The sequence below is a fragment of the Mus caroli genome, unplaced genomic scaffold, assembly GCF_978045245.1.
Source record: "Mus caroli unplaced genomic scaffold, Mus_caroli_1 scaffold_2, whole genome shotgun sequence".
NCBI classification, from domain to species: Eukaryota; Metazoa; Chordata; class Mammalia; order Rodentia; family Muridae; genus Mus; species Mus caroli.
Window position 1 is genome coordinate 158357959 of NW_028227257.1, and position 17079 is coordinate 158375037.

The 17079-nt window shown below is 41.2% G+C and overlaps 1 pseudogene; it reads right to left on the reverse strand.

Moving 5' to 3' along the window:
* Positions 1 to 1171: 1171 nt before the first annotated feature.
* Positions 1172 to 7743, reverse strand: LOC110289927 (NADH dehydrogenase [ubiquinone] 1 alpha subcomplex assembly factor 3 pseudogene; annotated as a pseudogene).
* Positions 7744 to 17079: the final 9336 nt, after the last annotated feature.

Here is a 17079-nt window from a genome sequence, read left to right on the forward strand (position 1 = left end):
CTATTATAGATTGTCATAATTAGTCTTTCTTTCCTACTGCTCATCTTCCTAAAATATCTCATTCTTTTTTCCAGGAGTTTATAGCTCCACCTGGCCTCTTTGACTTTTCAAGTATATGTAGAAGACTGGGGTTTTTCAGCATGACATCTTTATAGCAGATAAATGACAAGTGAGTGTGTACATGAAGAAAAAGGACTGCTCTAGTTAGGGTTAATATTGCTGTGCTGAAACACCACTAAAGCAGAAATTTCTGGTTTCTTTGGAGACTCATTTGTGTCATGTCTTCCTGGAAACTGTCTTATGCGAGGATGTTTTGCAGAAAGCAGACATGTGTTTTTCTGGAAGCAACCTGGAAAAAGGGCATATGATGTTTTTCTAGAGTGGATGCTTGAAGAGAACATGTGATGTTTGGAAAGGATATACTTATAACCCAACAGACAGTGGATGATGCTGTGTGGTATTGGTTCACTTCGCCACTTTTTGCTGGTCATTCTTTGTTGTCACTTCTTAGAGAGAAACACCACCAGGGAACTTCTGGTGGAGTTCTGGTGGCTTCTTGCCACTTGACAGTGCCTTGTAGTTTCTGCTGGATCGAACTGCCATTGCTAGTTCATGAGGGGTGTTTGCAAGTGCATTGAGAGTTACTTCTTCTGATTTGTGTGAGCTGAGCTACTGATACACTGACAATGCAGGTTGGATTTGCTACAAGGAACTATTTCTAAACCGGTCTGCATCCCCCTTTGCACTATTAACCTTTCCTTGGCACTATTTCTGGTGGGTGGTGGGCTAGACGGGAGGTTAAAGCATTTAAGAACCCTTATTAAAAGTAGGTTTTGAAAAATCCAAGCCTACACACTCTGATCAAAAACAAGGTGGAGAGGAAAGGCTTTATTTGGCTTATACTTCCTTATCATTAGTCCATCACTGAAGAAGTTGGGACAGGAACTAAAGCAATGCAGGAGCCTGGAGGCCGAGACCCTGAAGTGCTGCTGCTTACTGGCTTGTTCCTCATGACTTGCTCAGCCTGCTTTCTTTCTTTCTTTCTTTTTAAAAAAAGAATATAGATTATTATTCTGCGTAAGCATGACAGGTGTTGGTGTGCCACAAGGCAGAGAGTAGGGAAAGCACTGGGAAACCATGCACAGTACCTTCCTTGACAGTTCCTGATGTTTCATTCTGAGGCTTGACCCAAAGTAGTGAGTGCAGTCTCTCTAGGAGGGGGGATGAGGGCAGCTCCTGTCATTCAATCTTCATGCCACAGTAAGTTGAAGGTGGCACAACCATTGGGCATATCCTGTACCCCCACAGCAATTTCCCGCTGCCTTGTGGCCTGTAGTACTTGAGAGTGCAGCCACTCAGACTTGTTTCCAGTGCTCACCACAACAAACTCTATCCTAGGTTCCAGCATCCAGAAAATGGAGAAACTCTCTTCAGTGATATCTTGGTGAGATCCCACATTCCACTGGACCACCGTTTGTGGGAGCAGCGCACAAGGGCCAAGCACTCGGTTTCTGTTGATAGTAAAACCTCTGGGTGGTGACCCAGTCGCATGGGCAGAGTTGTCTCAGCCTGCTTTCTTATAGAACCCAGGGTCCCCAGCCCAGGGATGACCTTATCCACATGGTTTAGGCCCTCTGACATCAATCACTAATTACAGAAATGCACCACAGGACTGTCAGATATCGGGGAGACATTTTTTTTTCAGTTGAGGCTCCCTATTTTCCAGTGACTAGCTTGTGTCAAATTGACATAAAACTAACCAACATGTGAAATAACTAGAAATGCAACAAGATAAGGTCAAGGAAGTGTTGGCAAGCATTTGGGAAGTTGAGCATTCTTAGACTGCTTATGTGAGTACAAGTGAGTACAGATTGTTATAAGCTTTCTGTAGGAGTACTAAAAGCTGTAAAGAGGCATCTACTCTTTGCTTTAAAATATTCACTTCAAGAGTACATCTTAAGAAACCAGTCAAGAATACAGAGGCATTGATAGAGTGAATTGACATGCAGTGTGAGTTACTGCTGTGAAAGATAACAGTAACTGATGTGGGAACCAAGATCCCTGCTGCACTGATTCGTCACCAAGCCCCATTTACTCCCTTGCTTCCCTGTTTGTTCTTTAGATTATAAAAGCCATCTAGTAGCTCTGGAAACAGAAGAGATCCCCCTCTCTGAGCTGGAGCTGCTTTGTACTTTTTTTTAATTAGGTATTTTCTTCATTTACATTTCCAATGCTATCCCAAAAGTTCCCCATACCCTCCCCCCCCACTCCCCTACCCACCACTCCCACTTCTTGGCCCTGGTGTTCCCCTGTACTGGGGCATATAAAGTTTGCAAGATCAATGGGCCTCTCTTTTCAATGATGGCCGAATAGGCCATCTTCTGATACATATGCAGCTAGAGACATGAGCACTGGGGGGTACTGGTTAGTTCATATTGTTGTTCCACCTATAGGGTTGCAGATCCCTTTAGCTCCTTGTGTACTTTCTCTAGCTCCTCCATTGGGGGCCCTGTGATCCATCCACTAGCTGACTGTGAGCATCCACTTCTGTGTTTGCTAGGCCCAAAAATAGCCTCACAAGAGAGAGCTATATCTGGGTCCTTTTAGCGAAATCTTGCTAGTGTATGCAATGGTGTTAGCATTTGGAGGCTGATTATGGGATGGATCTCCGGGTATGGCAGCCTCTAGATGGTCCATCCTTTCATCTCAGCTCCAAACTTTGTCTCTGTAACTCCTTCCATGGGTGTTTTGTTCCCAATTCTAAGAAGGGGCAAAGTTTCCACACTTTGGTAACTGCAACATTTTCTTTTGTTTAGTTTCCCTTCCTGATACAGTGATAAAATACTCTGACAAGTACAGGGGAACACCAGGGCCAAGAAGTGGGAGTGGGTGGGTAGGGGAGTGGGGTGGGGGAGGGTATGGGGGGACTTTTGGGATAACATTTGAAATGTAAATGAAGAAAATACCTAATAAAACATTTAAAAAATACTCTGACAAAAGCAACTTAAAGATAAAAGGGGTTATTATAGTCCATGATGGCTAGAAAATAAGGATGCAGGAAGTCAAGAAGTCATGAATGCATGCTGCTACTCAGGGTCTTTTCTCCACTTGTACACTTCAGGATCCCTTCCAGGAAATGGTACCATCCAGAATGAGCGTGACTTCCTACCTCAATTGATGCTTTAGAAAAATCCCTCTCAGACATGCCCAGAGGTCATTTCCAAATGATTCTAAATTCTGTCAAACTGACAATATTCTCATACCCTCGTACAAACTCTAAAGCTATCCTTCAATATCACCTCTCTGTGATACCTGAATGAGCAACTGGAACTCTGAACAGTGTACAGAAGTCCCTCACTTCATTATGGTTTTTTAAAAAGATAATTAGCATCTGGTGTGCTATAGTATTTTGCTTTAAAAACATCTTTTTCATATGTATTCTTGTAGTCAAGGATACATTTATCTCTAACCTCAATGTCAAAGGGAAAATGCTTTAGAATAAAATACAGTGATGCGGATAAATATGATGTGGAATCAAGTGATTGCACCTCTGCTAAAGGACCAATCATAAAATGTCCCAATAGACTTGAATAAGAGGTTAAAGAGAGCTGGGAGTACAGGAAGATTTTAATCAGCCAACCAAACAGAACAAGTTCACAGTTTAAGTTCTTTGCTCACAAGTGAACTGCTGTGAAGGATGACTAGTGTGGATTCCCTAGTGAACTAACTCTCTCTGGCATTTGCCTCACCAAACATTATGCAGGGCAGCCCTGCTGCAATGAGTTGAGACTGAGAGCCTTTGTTGTACAAGTAAATGCTATTTTCTGTGGTCTTTGCCTTAATGTGTTTTAGTTAGCAGGCATGGAGTTTAAAAACATTAGGATTAATTACTGTACACCACCATATTGTATCTACTACTTTTAAAATTATTTTCTAAATTAATTTTTAGACTGTCATACAAAGTAATGGGTTTCATAATAAAATATTCATACTTGAATTCTTATATTGTTAACATAGTTATCTATCTCTATAGATATCTATCTATCTTTGTTTGAGTCAAAGACGTAAGAGAAAGGTTTCTTCCACAATAGAAAACTACAACCAATCAAAATGCAGAGTTGTGGAGCCCAGTTCTTTGTTTGTTTGTTTGTTTGTTTTCCAGACAGGGTTTCTCTGTGTAGCCCTGGCTGTCCTGGAACTCACTTTGTAGACCAGGCTGGCCTCAAACTCAGAAATCCACCTGCCTCTACCTCCCAAGTGCTGGGATTAAAGGCATGCACCACCACTGCCCAGCGTGGAGCCCAGTTCTAATGGTTACATATACAAAACATTCCCACACCTAAGGTTCAGGGAACACTGCAGAAGAGGGGTATATAGAAAGATTGCAAGAACTGGAGGATCAAAATTTGCTGTGAGACTTTGTCTCCTAGCAACATCAGAAGCTATGCTTCTAAAGCTCACCAACATGACTGCCTATATATGAGCTGAACAAGCTCAAAAATACACATGCCAAATGAATATAGGAAATCCCCTGAGGCCTCAACTATATACAAACAACTGTAAGCAGCTAAAGAATGTTGAGGCCAGGAGAGATAGTCTTCTTTCAATTGGTTGTCCAGTAACAAATGGTCGGCCATGAAAACTTACATACAAGTAACATAATATGGATGTCAGGTTATATTTAGAACTCTATATGTGTATACACATACACATATACATATACATGTAATAACAAAGGCCGTGAAATTGAAAGAGAACAGGAAGGGCTTTATGGAAGGGTTTGGATGAAGAAAGGGAAGAGAAAAATGTTGTAACTATATTATAATCTCAGAAATAAAATAAAGTCCTCTCACCAAACGTCTGTGTTTTAGCGGGTTAGTTGAGATTTTCACTAGTTGTATCCTATGTCTTATGTTTCCCTATGTCTGGATCTGTTACTCAGTTTCCTTAGAAGGTGCTTCCCTCCCTACAATCAAGATGACCACCATCTCAGATCTCACATGGTGAGAGAGATGATTTGGGTTCATGGTTCAAGGTTGTGGTGATCATTGGTGGGTGAGTGGCCTTGGAATTTTTGTATATGCAGAGGATGCATCCCAGGGCCCCATTCCTGCTGGGCAAGCGCTCTTCTGCTAACACTCTGAGGCACTTGTCCTTTCTGTTGCTTTTTGTTGGTACTTTGGTTCATTGTCACTTTAGCTGGAATGGTCATCTTATTCTTCATAGTTTCAAGGACATATGATTGATTTTTTCAAAAATCCACACTGAAGTTATGGCACTGAGTTCCCAACCATTGAGGTAGTCTCCTTTCTCCCCCAAATCTCACATTTATGATGCTGCACAAATAGACCTATAGGCAAAGACTGGCTTAGGTCTCAGTTTACCTGTCTGAGTTTCTTCATTCTCTAAGTTCCCAGTTTGAGTATGTTTTCTAGGTTCAACTTAGTCAATTGTTTTGGTACACTGATTACTTAAGTTACTCTGGTGATATTAGTTAGAGTTCTGTGTGCTCCTTTCTACTCCTGATTTATCTGCTTCCTGGGTTCTCATTCCATCCATATTGCAATATGCTTTTCTGGGGTTTGAGTTTTGTTGGCTGCTTGTTTCTCTTTCTTGTTTGTTTTGTTCACACTCACTTTTGTTCATACACAAGTTACACTAATGAAGTAGCAAACACGGCTTTTCTTTGTAGGTGAGCATAAATGTTAGATCTTCTCCTAATTGGGAGGCTGAGAATAAGTTCTGAGGGCGGGATGCAGCGCTGTGTCCACTGCAGGTCTCTCTGTGGTAGATGCAAAAGGAAACCTCCACTACAATAGGAGATGACAGCTCTGCTCAGGCGATAATATGTTGTTCGATGACATTACAGTCCATACTGTCTTTTTTCTTTTTACTTTTTCTTTTTGGCCTGAACCCAAACTGCTTTTAGCAGCTTTAATAACTGCTTTAGGAAACACATACAGAATGAGTGGGAAAGGTCACCTTCACAGCTGTCACTCAGGTATTATCCTGATCATTGACTCTGTCTCACTTCTCTCTATATTGTCAGGTTGGAATAGAGAGCACAGTGAGAGTTTTTCCTAGAATATTGGCTCCTTCCTTCACTCCAGATTCTCCCTGGCCACTTCTAAACTGATGCTTTCTTTCCACTATTCCTTCCCCTTCTTCTTTCAGAAACATAAATCCTGCTTCATTGGCAATCCATCCTCCTGCTCTTAAGATTATTGGGAGTGAACCTCTTATCTCTTCTCTGCTTCGTGTGAAATCTAGACATGGTACAGGAAGTACATGTGTTTGGTCCTGAAGTTACACTAAAGATTGAATAAAAGGTTAATTTTCTGTTTTAGAAAATGGATGGTGCTCTATTTTTGCTGTGCTCTTTCTATCTTCATTGATACATGTCTTTGATTAATGGTCAAATGAGTATTCATAGGCTACATGAGTGGTAGAGGGACAGGATGGAGGATGAAAAGACCTTTTTTGGGAATCCAATGTGCTGAGCACAGTGGAATTGCTGGGGTCAAGATGCTGTGATGTCTTCCTGAACTACTGTGATAGCCTCTTGCTTTACTCTAGACCCTTCGCAGGCATGACTATACATTATAAACACTGGTTCTTTCGATGTACAAGTCAATTCCTCATGAATTTTGCTTTTAGAATTAAATAATTTAGAATAAAATCCTTAATTTGAGAGATGGCTCAGTGGGTAAATCAGATGAGTGGCCTCATCTGTAGGCCTGAGGACCCGAGTTTTTATCTCCAGCCATCATGTGAAGCTGAGTGTGGTGGTGAATTTCTGTAACCCTGTGCTAGAGGTTGGAGACAGGCAGATCCTGGGATTAAGGAGCTCGAGGTTCGGTAAGAGACCATGTCTCATGGTATAGAGAAGAGAATTCCTTTCTTGTTCCTTGGTTTGGGGACTCCCCTCCCCGCAACCACGAAGATGGTGGGCCTCATGTTTTCAAATATACACCTAAGAAAAAGTTTTTCTTCTGAAATTTCTTAACTTTAGTTTCTGCCTCTAATATTCATGTGTGTTTTTGGCATTTTGCAAAGTCCAGGTGTTTACTCAACATCTGCATCTAGGACAGCTCCAGGGAAGCAACTCACAGATGCTCTGGTCTACCCTTACAGACGCTTCTACTGGGCTTGCACTTTTCTAGCCACAAATGGTTCTACAGACCCTGGACAGCAATGAAATAGCCAGCTCTCCCAAGACTTGGCCAGCATCCCCATCCCAATTTTCGTAGATTTCCAAAAGACACAACCATCCCCCAAAAGTCAGCAGGAAGTAGCAAAAGAACATGAAGATCCCATTCTTGCCCCTCCATCACCTTTCTAGTTCCTCATTTTTAATTAAACCAAAGTGGAGGAATGCTAGCATTTCCTCTAGGCTCAGACCAACATTTACCTAACAATAGCCAAGTATAAGTAAAAGAAAGCTCTCTCTGCCTGTTTCCCTCCTCTTTCCCCTCCCCTCCCCCTCCCTCTCCCTCTCCCTCTTCCCCCCTCTGTCTCCTCTTCCTCATCTCCTACAGTCTCTTTCTTCCACCATGTGTCCCTAGCTGGCCTCTTCTCCTGTTCCTCTCTTTTCTCTTTCTGTCCTTCTCTCGCCCCTTTTCTCTTCCTCTACCAGTTTCCCTAGGTCTCACATAAAGTCCCCTTTATGCTGTCACATGGCTTGACTATTCAGGGACACCTTGGCAGGGCCCACTGAAGCGCTCCTTACCCCTGCACCACCATTGCCATTTTATAAAACACAACAGTAATTCCTCAAATTCACGATTATAATAGTTCATTTTTAGCCGGGCGTGGTGGCGCACGCCTTTAATCCCAGCACTCGGGAGGCAGAGGCAGGCGGATTTCTGAGTTCAAGGCCAGCCTGGTCTACAAAGTGAGTTCCAGGACAGCCAGGGCTAAACAGAGAAACCCTGTCTCGAAAAACCAAAAAAAAAAAAAAAAATAATAATAAAAATAAAAAAATAGTTCATTTTTGTCTCATACCCAGAATACTAGGCAAATATTCAATATTTCTGCTGCTTATTTTGACTCTTTCAGTAACTAGGCAGACGTCCTGAAAGGAAAAGCAGAGTTATGGAGTAGGCGGTTTATGCATTATATAATTTACATAATACAAACATATATGTTACATAACCTATAGTTTATGTAGTTCCTGTACTCTTTAACATGGTAAATTTATATAAATAAATGTTTTATATACATGTATAGGATATAAATATACATAGTGCGTACATTTTCTCTATTACAGTAAAGACTATTACGTTTACCCGATTCCTGAAGCAGCTATGTGCTACTTAAACCCCTACAGGAATAATGACTAACACATTTTCCATTTCCTTCCTTTCCTCTCCACTTTCCCTTTGATTGAGCATAGGGAGGTAAGATCATCATGATTCCTATTTCTTTTTTTTCTTTTAACTTTTTTTTATTAGATATTCTCTTTATTTACATTTCAAATGCTATCCCAAAAGTTCCCTATACCCTCCTCCTGCCCTGCTCCCCTACCCACCCACTCCCACTTCTTGGCCCTGGCATTACCCTGTACTGGGACATATAAAGTTTGCAAGATCAAGGGGCCTCTTTTCCCAATGATGGCCGACTAGGCCATCTTCTGATACATATGCAGCTAGAGACATGAGCTCTGGGGGTACTGGTTAGTTCATATTGTTGTTCCTCCTATAGGGTTGTAGACCCATTCAGCTGCTTGGGTACTTTCTCTAGCTCCTCCATTGGGGGCCCTGTGTTCCATCCTATAGATGACTGTGAGCATTCACTTCTGTATTTGCCAGGCACTGGCAAAGCCTCACAAGAGACAGCTATATCAGGGCCCTTTCAGCAAAATCTTGCTGGCATATGCAATAATGTCTGTGTTTGGTGGCTGATTATGGGATGGACCCCCGGGTGGAGCAGTCTCTGGATGGTCCACCCTTTTGTCTTAGCTCCAAACTTTGTCTCTGCAACTCCTTCCATGGATATTTTATTCCCTATTCTAGGGAGGAATGAATTATCCATGCGTTGGTCTTCCTTCTTCTTGATTTTCTTGTGGTTTGCAAATTGTATCTTGGGTATTCTAGCTTGCTCTTGTCTGACAGAGTCCTTGTGTGGTGCAGCTGTGAGGGAGGAACTGGGAGAGTAGATTCTTATGTCTGCTTGTGAGGCAAATGGGGCCAGAATGCGATTCCTGCCCAGCAGCTGCCTCCCTCCACTGGCTCTAGACATGCAGCCTTGCTGATTCCATTCTTGAGTGCTGAGCCTTCCGTCGATCATGTGAGTCAACTCTGCAGCAAAGGCAGCTGCAGTGCTCTGTCAACCTGGGGTCCTCTGTCTCAGGTGGCCTCAACTAATAGGTGATTATCTAGCCCATCCCCTATGGGACCCTGACTTAATAGACTCCAATAAAGTCCCTATAAATGAGCCCAGCAAAATAAAATCTGCTCCCAAAGTGCAAAATCCCATGGCATTTTTTTCTGTTTTTGCTGGAAGCACATCAACCTAGATAATAGTTTATATAGGTAAAAACAAGACAAGACAAGACAAGACAAGACAACACAACACAACAACAACACCCCTTAGTTTATATGAGGAGCTACTCAGGGTAGTAAACAGTCACAGTCAGTGAATTTCTGACCTGGTTAACTGGTTCACTAGCAGACAGTTTTAATACTGTAGGAAGGAAAGGCAAGGGGTGTGTGCAGAGGTCAGTCACTAGTCTGTGATAGGTACTACAAACCATTCATTGTACAGGTGAGGAAAAGACAGTGATAACCAATAAAAACAAAAAAGAAAGAAGTAGAAAATTCTTACATTAATCTAGGAACTATTGAAAGGGGTTTCAATATTTTTGTTGTAGCTGCTTTGGATTCAGAATGAGACTAAAACAAAGAGAAGAAAGAAACATGGACGGTGGCTTTGCAATTTCTTTGGTCCCTCACTGCATTTATCACACACCTTCTGCAACAATCATTTATCAGTGAGTTGAGGTGTTTTGTGCATTGGATTTCCTCATAGGTGAGCCAGGCAGACAGAAGCAGAAACAGTCATTCAGTGGCCTCACCCATGTCAAGGTATAGACAGTGTTTCTTAATGGACACTTTCCCTGAAGTTTCATCCATGTTTCCAAACAGTGAGCATTGCAACTTTAAGAGGCTTTCATTCAGAAGAAACCCTTTCTTTATACCATGGCTGCTAAGTAATAATTGGAGCCATCTGTTCTTTCCTGAACGTAAGTCATGCAGCCAGCCAGTTGTGGAGAGGCAGAATGAGGAATGACTCCTCCCACAAGAATACATCTAGGTCAGAATTGCCTCAAGATTTATTAACCTCTTGTCTCAGCCTCTAAAGTACCACCATATCTGTTTAACTTATTGTTCCTTGCTTCTCCTTAGCTCTCTGTAACCCCACTAACCATTACAACAATGACTTTTGTCTTCATGAATGACCTATGGCAGCTCCTTCTTAGAACTATTGGCTGACAGAACACAGTCCTCTAAGGATTCCTGTAAGAGGGAGACCTTGTGTTTATGTCTAGTCCTTCTATGCAGTGGTACAAAATGAAATGAGCTCCATGTAAGACAAAATGCATTGCGTTCCAGGCATTGGACAATTTTCTCATTTGAATATTCATTATCACCCTGAGTGTCAAATGCTATTTTTGTCCTTGTTTGAGAGATGAGAGAACTGAATTTGGAGAGCATAAGAGATCTAGTCAGCTAATAAATGGCAGAGCAAGCTTTCAAGCAAACCAGGCCTACTTCAGCTGTAGAGCTGTCAGCCAGCTCCTGAGAGGGATGAAAACATGGGCCCGGAGTTCTGACTTCTCTTGGCAGGAGCTTATTTTCCAAGCCTGGGAAAACTCAGCTCCTCCTATAACATGCACCATAGCTGTGTGTGTACTTGGCTATGGAAGTTCCTGGGAAGGAAGTTAATAAGCCTTGGTTCCTCAATAGGCATTAAGGACAGGAAGAGGATCCTTTGGCTATCAGAATTAACACCTGCAATTTCTTGTTTCATTATTAAATCCAAGCAGGTTATTTAAATGTTGATTGGGTCAACGTGGTTGTTAAAATCCTTTTACTGCTAGACATGAAAGCAGGTAGGTATCTGTAATTCTATCTCTCTGGAGATAAGATGGGAGGGTCACAAGTTCAAAGCCAGCTCTAAATGCTTACTGGAGGTCCTGTCTCAAACAATGCAAAGCAAAGCAAAACAAAACAAAAACCCTTCATTGTTATACATAGAAAATAAAATAAGGCAGGAGGCATCTTTAAAAACCACACACACACACACACACACACACACACACACACACGGATAATATTGCTTTTATCATGAAAGTAAATCCCCTTAAAGATTTTTTTTTTCGAGACAGGGTTTCTCTGTACAGCTCTGGCTGTCCTGGAACTCACTTTGTAGACCAGGCTGGCCTCAAACTCAGAAATCCTCCTGCCTCTGCCTCCCAAGAGCTGGGATTAAAGGTGTGCACCAACAATACTCACCCCCCTCCCCCATGTGTGAGTTTGGTAAGAGTGCTCATGCACCAGAGAAAATAATGTTTCTCACAATCCAGGGTGAAGAGGTCAATTCAGCAGCAGCCCTGGCGCTCAGCTGCATTCTTGCCACTGCTGCAGCTTCCACAAGGAATCTGGACAGCAAAAATCGAGACAAACAGTTTCAAAAGCCATTTCAAGGCACTGCTTTCTTTGCATCATCAAAGGCAGAAGCTAAAGTAGGTGTGTTTACTAAATTAATGGTTTGGATCTTCTTCCACATAGCAGCAAATGTTTAATGTGTGGACCTGTTTGAATTAAGGACAAAGGTTTTACAACAGGAAGTAGAGGAATTGCTGCTGCCTTCACGGGAGCCTATGAAGCACCTGCAGCCCTGTAATTTCCCCTCTTCCACAATACACAAAAGATCAAAGAAACTGCTTACATCTGTTTCAAGATGCCAGGGTCTCATGTCTATCAGGAACTAATTTTGAAGGTATTTGTTTCTTTAAAACATCAAGAGAGATGTTAGGTCCTGGTATTTTTAAATGACTCCCTGGGAGGAGGGGATAAAAATATCATTTTCCATTTCTAGACTGAAGATAGCTGCTGAATAATTTGCAATAAAATGCATGTATTCAGGTATGAGAAGTTCAGTGCCAAGAGGTGTGTGGGATATGTATATATTTGAAAAGGAAATATTCTCATTATTATTGAAAACTATTTCAGCTTTTACAAAAGGTCTTTGCATTTCTTTCCACATCTGCCAAAGTGCTAGGGTAGGAGCCATGGATTTCATTCCTGGCCTGAAAACCTGATTGACAGATCATTAGCTTCTAGTGACATACATATCTTACCACAGTCCACAGTCTTCCAAAGCTATCAATTACACTTGTAACCACTGAGACCAGTTTAAGTAACTTTTATTAAAGGCTAGCCTGGACTTCATTAAATAGCCTAGACTTGTTTTCAAACTTGTAACCCTATTGTGTAGCTTCCTGGCAGTGAAGGTATTATAGGTATTTGACCCTGTGTCCAGCTAAATTTGTAATTAAAAAAAAAACCATTTTAATTATGATTTTATTTTCTTTTGAAGTATACTTAATTTTTCCTGTGATTACATTTTTCTATTACTTTAAAAAATGTTTCTTAACAGTTTTACATATGAATAAGGTACATTTAATTCCCATAAGCCCCATTCTCTCCAATCTCCTTCCCATTCTTATTACTCCCTTGGCAGCAGGTCTCTAGTTGTGGTTTTTGGTTTTGTGTTTGTAAGGTTTTGTTTGTTTTTGAAATACACTGGGCTTAACCAGGATTCAAGACTACCCATTGAAACCTGGTGGACTCCTCAGTGTATACACAGCTAGTGGTGACTGCCCCTTCTCCAGAATTTATCAACATCCATATCCTAAAACAAAAGAATATACCTTCTTCTCAGCACCTCATGGTACCGTCTCCAAAACTTACCATATAATCAGTCACAAAACAGGCCTCAACAGACACAAAAAAAATTGAAATAATCCATGCATCCTATCAGATTACCATGGCCGAAGGCTGATCTTCAATAACAACATAAATAATAGAAATAGAAAGCCCACATACACGTGGAAGCTGAACAACACTCTACTCAATGATTACTTGGTCAAAGAAGAAATAAAGAAAGAATTAAAGACTTTTTAGAATTCAATGAAAATGAAACTACAACATACCCAAACTTATGGGACATGATGAAAGCAGTCCTTAAAGGAAAAATCTTTGGAGATTCTCCAAAAAGAAACTGGAGAGAGCATACACTAGTGGCTTGACAGCACATCTGAAAGCTCTAGAACAACAACAACAACAAAAAAGCAAATTCACCCAAGAGGAATAGATTGCAGGAAATAAACTCGGAGCTGAAATCAACTAAGTAGAAACAAAAATAACTGTACAAAGAAATTATAAAACCAGGAGTTGGTTCTTTGAGAAAGTCAACAAGATAGATAAACCTTTAGCCAGGCTAACCAGAGGGCACAGAGACAGTATCCAAATTATCAAAATCAGAAATGAAAAGGGACACATAACAGTGGAAACCAAGGAAATTAAAAAAATCATCAGATCTTACTACAAAAGCCTATGCTCAACAAAACTGGAAAATCTGTATGAAATGGACAATTTTCTAGATAGATACCAGGTACCAAAGTTAAATGAGAATCAGAAAAACCATCTAAATAGTCCCATAACCACTAAAGAAATAGAAGCAGTCATTAATAGTCTACCCCCTCCCGCAAAAGCCCAGGACCAGATGGATTTAGTACAGAGTTCTATCAGACCTTCAAAAAAGACCTAATATCAATACTCTTCAAACTATTCCACAAAATTGAAACAGAAGGAACACTGCCCAATTTGTTCTATGAAGCCACAGTTATGCTGATACCAAAACCTCACAAAGACCCAACCAAAGATGAGAACTTCAGACCAATTTCTCATAAATATCACTGCAAAAATATTCAATAAAATACTCATAAACAGAACACAAGAACACTTCAAAATGATCATCCATCATGATCAAGTAGGCTTCATCCCAGGGATGCAGAGATGGCTCAACATAAGGAAATCCAGCAACGTAATCCACTATATAAACATACTCAAAGGGGAAAAAAAAAACCTGATCATTTCATTAGCTGCTGAGGAAGCATTTGACAAAATCCAACACTCCTTCATGTTAACAGTCTTGGAAAGATCAAGAATTCAGGCCCATACCTAAATGTAGTAAAAGCAATATACAGGAAACCAGTAGCCAACATCAAACTAAATGGAGAGAAACTTGAAGCAATTCCACTAAAGTCAGGGAGTAGACAAGGCTGCCCACCCTCTCCCTACCTATTCAATATAGTACTTGAAGTTCTAGACAGAGAAATTATACAACAAAAGGAGGTCAAAGGGATACACATTGGAAAGGAAGAAGTCAAAATATCACTATTTGCAGATGATATGATAGTATACTTAAGTGATCCCCCAAATTACACTAGAGGACTCCTAAACCTGATAAATAACTTCAGCAAAGTTGCTGGCTATAAAACTAACTCAAACAGATCAATGGCCTTCTCTAGTCAATGGATATACAAGTTGAGAAAGAAATTAGGGGAACAACACCCTTCTCAATAGTCACAAATAATATAAAATACCTTGGTGTGACTCTAACCAAGCAAGTGAAAGATTTGTATAAGAACTTCAAGTCTCTGAAGAAAGAAATCAAAGAAGATCTCAGAAGATGGAAAGATCTCCCATGCTCATGGATTGGCAGGATTAATATAGTAAAAATGGTCATCTTGACGAAAACAATCTAGAGATTCAATGTAATCCCATCAAAATTCCAACTCAATTCTTCAAAGAGAAATTTGCAAATTCATCTGGAATAACAAAAAACCTAGGATAGTAAAAACTACTCTCAACAATAAAAGATCTTCTGGCAGAATCACCATCCATGTCCTCAAGCTGTACTACAGAGCAAGTGTGGTAAAAACTACATGGTATTGGTATAGTGACAGTCAGGTAGATCAATGGAATGGAATCGAAGACCCAGAAATGAATCCACAAACTTATAGTCCCTTGCTCTTTGACCATCCAGTGGAAAAAATACAGTTAGACTCCAGAGAACCAACTATCCCTATTAAACATGGGGTACAGAATTAAACAAATAATTCTCAACTGAGGAATACCCGAATGGCTGAGAAGCACCTAAAGAAATGTCCTTAGTCATGAGGGAAATGCAAATCAGAAGAATCCTGAGATTCCACCTCACACCAGTTAGAATGGCTAAGATCAGGTGACAGCAGATGCTGGTGAGGATGTGGAGAAAGAGGAACACTCCTCCATTGGTGGTGGGATTGCAAGCTGGTACAACCACTCTGGAAATCACTTTGGTGGTTCCTCAGAAAATTGGACATAGTACTACCTGAGGACCCAGCTATACCATTCTTGGGCATACATCCAGAAGATGCTCCAACATGTAATAAGGCCACATGCTCCACTATGTTCACAGTAGCCTTATTTATAATAGCCAGAAGCTGAAAGGAATCCAGGTGTCCCTTCACAGAGGAATGGATACAAACAATGTGGTACATTTACAAAATGGAGTACTAGTCAGCTATTAAAAACAATGAATTCATGAAATTCTTTGGCAAATGGATGGAACTAGAAAATATCATCCTGAGTGAGGTAATCCAATCACAAAAGAACATATATGATATACACTTACTGAGAAGTGGATATTAGTCCAGAAGCTCAGAATATCCCAGATACAATTCACAGGACACATGAAGCTCAAGAATAAGGAAAACCAAAGTGTAACTACTTCAGTCCTTCTTAGAAGGGTGAACAAAATACCCATGGGAGGAGTTACAAAGTGTGGAGCCGAGACTGAAGGAAAGGCCACCCATATACTGCCCCACCTGGGGATTCATCCCATATACAGTTACCAAACCCAGACACTACTGTGGGTTAAAACTATTGCTTGTTGACAGGAACCTGATATAGCTTTCTCCTGAGAGTCTCTGCCAGTGCCTTACAAATATAGAGTTGGATACTCTCAGACAGCCATTGGGCTAAGCACAGTGTCCGCAATGAAGGAGCTAGAGAAAGGCCACAAGGAGCTGAAGGTGTTTGCAGCCCCATAGGAGAAACCACAATATGAACCAACCAGTACTCCCAGAGTTCCCAGGGACTAAACTACCAGTCAAAAAGTACAGACAGAAGGACCCAGGACTTCAGCCACATATGTAGCAGAGGGTGGCTTTGTTGGACATCAATGGGAGGAGAGGCCCTGTGAATGGTCGATGCCCCAGTGTAGGGGACTGCCAGGACAGGGGTGTGGGAGTGGGTGGGTTTGTGAGCAGCAGGAAGGGGTGGCATAGGGGGTTTTCAGAGTGGAAACCAGGAAAGGGGATAGATAACATTTGAAATGTAAATAAAGAAACTATCTAATAAATATCAAAGAAGGAATTACTAAGAACAACAGGATAAAAAAGTAATGATTTTTGATAAATGGACCTTGATGTTTTGATCATTGGTGTTAACATTTCCTTTAGGCTCCGCTCAACAATTACCTTGCAACAGGTATATGCCAGGTTCCAGCCAGAACATGCATTGTTTGGCTTCCCTGTCCTCTCCCCCCTGACTCTCTCTCTCTCTCTCTCTCTCTCTCTCTCTCTCTCTCTCTCTCTCTCTCTCTCTCTCTCTCGTGTTCTTGTGGGTCTCTTTTTCTCTCTTCCTTCTCTTTCTGTCCTTATCTGTCCCACCTCATCTGCCTCTACTCCCTTCCCCAGGTCACCTTCTCTTCTCCCAGTAAGTTTCCTTTTATACTAGGCCTGTAGCTTGGCTTGATTCCTCAGAGGAAACCTTGGCTGGGCCCCTGAGATAGTCCCTCCCAAATTATTACACCACGTTTTGTAAAGCACAACAGTTGGACCTTAGTGGTCAGCCTAAAGAATGAGTCAGTAGCTAAATAAGGAAACGGACCTTGGGGGCTTACTTTAGGAATCTAATCTAACAGTTTTTAGTAAGGGAAACATGTAATAGGCAAAACCTGTGT